Genomic DNA, 5,000 nt, shown 5'->3' with positions numbered 1-5,000 from the left:
CCAAAAGCTTTGGTTTCCCGGAGGCTGCCCGCCGAGTCATCGGAGGAACTGCGGCGGATCGCTGGCTGGCATCGTTTATGGTTAGAACTAGGGCGGTATCTGATCGCCTTCGAACCTCTAACTTTCGTTCTTGATTAATGAAAACATACTTGGCAAATGCTTTCGCTTCTGTTCGTCTTGCGACGATCCAAGAATTTCACCTCTAACGTCGCAATACGAATGCCCCCGCCTGTCCCTATTAATCATTACCTCGGGTTCCGAAAACCAACAAAATAGAACCGAGGTCCTATTCCATTATTCCATGCACACAGTATTCAGGCGGGCTTGCCTGCTTTAAGCACTCTAATTTGTTCAAAGTAAACGTGCCGGCCCACCGAGACACTCAATAAAGAGCACCCTGGTAGGATTTCAACGGGGTCCGCCTCGGGACGCACGAGCACGCACGAGGCGGTCGCACGCCTTCGGCTCGCCCCACCGGCAGGACGTCCCACGATACATGCCAGTTAAACACCGACGGGCGGTGAACCAACAGCGTGGGACACAAATCCAACTACGAGCTTTTTAACCGCAACAACTTTAATATACGCTATTGGAGCTGGAATTACCGCGGCTGCTGGCACCAGACTTGCCCTCCAATAGATACTCGTTAAAGGATTTAAAGTGTACTCATTCCGATTACGGGGCCTCGGATGAGTCCCGTATCGTTATTTTTCGTCACTACCTCCCCGTGCCGGGAGTGGGTAATTTGCGCGCCTGCTGCCTTCCTTGGATGTGGTAGCCGTTTCTCAGGCTCCCTCTCCGGAATCGAACCCTGATTCCCCGTTACCCGTTACAACCATGGTAGGCGCAGAACCTACCATCGACAGTTGATAAGGCAGACATTTGAAAGATGCGTCGCCGGTACGAAGACCGTGCGATCAGCCCAAAGTTATTCAGAGTCACCAAGGCAAACGGACCGGACGAGCCGACCGATTGGTTTTGATCTAATAAAAGCGTCCCTTCCATCTCTGGTCGGGACTCTGTTTGCATGTATTAGCTCTAGAATTACCACAGTTATCCAAGTAACGTGGGTACGATCTAAGGAACCATAACTGATTTAATGAGCCATTCGCGGTTTCACCTTAATGCGGCTTGTACTGAGACATGCATGGCTTAATCTTTGAGACAAGCATATGACTACTGGCAGGATCAACCAGGGAGCTGCGTCAACTAGAGCTGAGCAGCCGGCCGCCCGGGAGTGTGTCCCGGGGGCCCGCGCGAACACGCAAGCGTCCGCTCAATTATTCTGCAAACAGGAGGAGGCTGGGCTCCCCTGCACGATACACCTCGAAACCCTCTCAGGTCCCGGCGGCGCGCAGCGCCGTCCTAAGTACTTGGTCGGGTTCGAGAGAGGCGCAATCGCCCGGAGATAGGCGAGTAGACGCTTTCAGTGCGACCACCCGTGCTCCCAACTGAGCTTGCCGCTGCCGACAGAGGCCCGGGAGCGTGCTGTCGTGGTGTTGCCGGCGGGAGACAACACGCGGCCACAAACAGTGACCGGGCAGCTCCAACGCCAGCGCCACAGAGGGGCAGAGCCCCACTTGGGTGCCAAAGCGAACTCTCCCAGCACAGCGCACGCGCCAACACATCCGCACAGCTGCGATACAAACCACCTGCGAGAACCGCGGGGGCGACCGAGCAGCAGACGGCGTCGCGGCGCCGAGTGCCGGGCGGCGGCGCATCCTCAACGCACACAGTCCTCAATCGGACCAGCACACTGCAGATGTCCACCGCGCTTCGCACCGGGCCCGGGAGGACCCACTTTGGCCGCACGGCGCCGCGCGCTGGGTGCGCCGGCACGCAGATGCGCCGCCTGCCGCCTCCGTCAGCCGGCGCGCCTGCCACTGGGCGCCCCCACCAGCCGGCTGCCGCGCGTGCGCCCACGCAGCGCGCGGCCAGCACGCCGGGCGCCCCCCCCTCACCGGCCGGGGACGGTCCCACCCAGCCACCGCCGCGTATCGCTTCATACCCACATGCCCACTCACGTTCGTGGGTATGACGGGTGTCGCTGAAGCAACCGGTTAATACCTGTACCGATCGTCGATATCAACGATTCACCTCCAGCGCGAACAACCGCGCAACAACGGATTTCCAGTTCATTTGCGTAACTTGGGCAGCAAACGTAGACATCCATCTACATTTGCGACTTCTACGAGTCTTGCATGCCTGGATGTTGTGTGTCACGACGCACTCCATCAGCATACATACACGCTGCGACGTGTGCACGAAAGAACACGTGGAAGGTGGCCAGCGTACGTATGCGAATGCCATTGCACAGCTGCGAAGCGCATTCAACACGCGAACTCCTGACCGACGAGCTAGAGGTGACAGGAGGGGAGGGGGGGGGGGGGGGCGGGGGCGATATACGTCCTATTGCAGTACACAATACAGTGGATAGCGGGACCATGTGGAAAGTAAGCAACACTCGCAAGATGTGAGGGTACGCACCGTAAAATGAATCAATACGCAGAACACCACAGTGTGCGCGAAGTGAACTATGTTGAGATGGTTGCAATTAGGCAACGCTACACGAATTCCTAGATTCATATAACTAACAATTACAGGGCAGGTTAAGGCGCAACGTGGGTTAGGTTAGGGCGCAACGTGGGTTAGGTTAGGGCGCAACGTGGGTTAGGTTTGGGCGCAACGTGGGTTAGGTTAGGGCGCAACGTGGGTTAGGTTAGGGCGCAACGTGGGTTAGGTTAGGGCCCAACGTAGGTTAGGTTAGGGCGCAACGTAGGTTAGGTTAGGGCGCAACGTAGGTTAGGTTAGGGCGCAACGTAGGTTAGGTTAGGGCGCAACGTAGGTTAGGTTAGGGCGCAACGTAGGTTAGGTTAGGGCGCAACGTAGGTTAGGTTAGGGCGCAACGTAGGTTAGGTTAGGGCGCAACGTGGGTTAGGTTAGGGCGCAACGTGGGTTAGGTTTGGGCGCAACGTGGGTTAGGTTAGGGCGCAACGTGGGTTAGGTTAGGGCGCAACGTGGGTTAGGTTAGGGCCCAACGTAGGTTAGGTTAGGGCGCAACGTAGGTTAGGTTAGGGCGCAACGTAGGTTAGGTTAGGGCGCAACGTAGGTTAGGTTAGGGCGCAACGTAGGTTAGGTTAGAGCGCAACGTAGGTTAGGTTAGGGCGCAACGTAGGTTAGGTTAGGGCGCAACGTGGGTTAGGTTAGGGCGCAACGTGGGTTAGGTTAAGGCGCAACGTGGGTTAGGTTAGGGCGCAACGTGGGTTAGGTTAGGGCGCAACTTGGGTTAGGTTAAGGCGCAACTTGGGTTAGGTTAAGGCGCAACTTGGGTTAGGTTAAGGCGCAACTTGGGTTAGGTTAAGGCGCAACTTGGGTTAGGTTAAGGCGCAACTTGGGTTAGGTTAAGGCGCAACTTGGGTTAGGTTAAGGCGCAACTTGGGTTAGGTTAAGGCGCAACTTGGGTTAGGTTAAGGCGCAACTTGGGTTAGGTTAAGGCAGAAGTTGGGTTAGGTTAAGGCAGAAGTTGGGTTAGGTTAAGGCAGAAGTTGGGTTAGGTTAAGGCAGAAGTTGGGTTAGGTTAAGGCGCAACTTGGGTTAGGTTAAGGCGCAACTTGGGTTAGGTTAAGGCGCAACTTGGGTTAGGTTAAGGCGCAACTTGGGTTAGGTTAAGGCGCAACTTGGGTTAGGTTAAGGCGCAACTTGGGTTAGGTTAAGGCGCAACTTGGGTTAGGTTAAGGCAGAAGTTGGGTTAGGTTAAGGCAGAAGTTGGGTTAGGTTAAGGCAGAAGTTGGGTTAGGTTAAGGCAGAAGTTGGGTTAGGTTAAGGCAGAAGTTGGGTTAGGTTAAGGCAGAAGTTGGGTTAGGTTAAGGCAGAAGTTGGGTTAGGTTAAGGCAGAAGTTGGGTTAGGTTAAGGCAGAAGTTGGGTTAAGGGATGGTGTGTGTGGGGGGGGGGTGGGGTGGCGAGGTTCGTTGATAGTGATGGTAGTAAGTGGACGCCTGAGGCACTATCAGATATGTCACGTCAGTTGCACTTGTGGCTCATGGCAGGTGGCGCGCCCGTTCTGTGTTTGTGGCAAAGGAGTGGCACACCTGTGTCTTTCATTCCTGCCATTGTTTATGTGCTGTGAGATGCGGCAGTGTGGTGCTGTTGGGTGCACCCCTGTGTAGGACATGTGTGGGTGTTGGTGGCGTATCTGAGCAATGGTGGTTGTAGGAAGAGTGGGATATTCAGTTTTCTGGTTCGACGTCCCGGTCTGGTTATCATAGTGTGGATGGTGTACTGTGGCCGAGAGGATGCACTGGATGTTGTTCCATGCTGGTACTTAGATGTTGTGTCTGCGTCTGTTACAGGCATAGACTAGTGGGTGATGGAGTGTGTGGGTGACGTGTGGTTGACATTGTGTGCACAGACGTTCAGCATGTATAGGGACAGTTGTATGTGTTATCTATATTCCGATGACTGCGCGTATTACTAAGCACCGCCGCGTATAAGCTTAATGTATGTATAGTCAATGCCTGTTCTATCTCTGTACAGTAGTAGCGGTGCGACTGCACTAGCTAGCTACACCTCGCGGCATCGTCCCCCGGTGTATGGCATATGATTATAAACATTCTGTCTATTAGTCAAAACCGGTGGTGTGACTACGTCACATGTTTGAGGTGGGGGGACGCAACACCGTGCCGGTGGGTCAGGGCTGCGAAACACTTTCCCCACACTGGGGGCTCGGACCCTCATTACTCGTCCCAGTAATATATTGCGGAGCGCACATAGCCATTGCCCAGAGTCTTTGCGACTGCGAGTGCAACGCCCACGGGGACCGACGTGGATGGGGCGGCCCATAGCTGATCGCTCAGCATCGGAATCCGTACAGTGAGCGACGCGGTCGCGCACAGACTTAGAGCACGTTTAGGGACAGCGGGAATGTCGAATATTGGATAAAACTCTTCATGAAACGCAAGATATAGGTGTGGATTGCAACTTACGAGTGCGGGAAACGTCC

The 5,000-nt window shown here is 55.0% G+C and overlaps 1 non-coding gene across 1 annotated transcript in view; it reads right to left on the bottom strand.

Annotated features, from left to right (window-relative positions):
• LOC126196943 (small subunit ribosomal RNA) overlaps positions 1 to 1,199 on the bottom strand; it is a 1,909-nt gene extending 710 nt beyond the window's left edge. Inside the window, exon 1 of the ribosomal RNA XR_007539364.1 lies at positions 1 to 1,199. This exon is cut by the window's left edge and continues 710 nt beyond it. This is a non-coding gene — a ribosomal RNA (small subunit ribosomal RNA).
• Between the last annotated feature and the right edge of the window lie 3,801 nt (positions 1,200 to 5,000).

The sequence above is a fragment of the Schistocerca nitens genome, chromosome 7, assembly GCF_023898315.1.
Source record: "Schistocerca nitens isolate TAMUIC-IGC-003100 chromosome 7, iqSchNite1.1, whole genome shotgun sequence".
In the NCBI taxonomy this organism is placed as follows: Eukaryota; Metazoa; Arthropoda; class Insecta; order Orthoptera; family Acrididae; genus Schistocerca; species Schistocerca nitens.
Note: the sequence above shows the minus strand (reverse complement) of the source record. Positions and strands in the feature narration are given on the sequence as shown.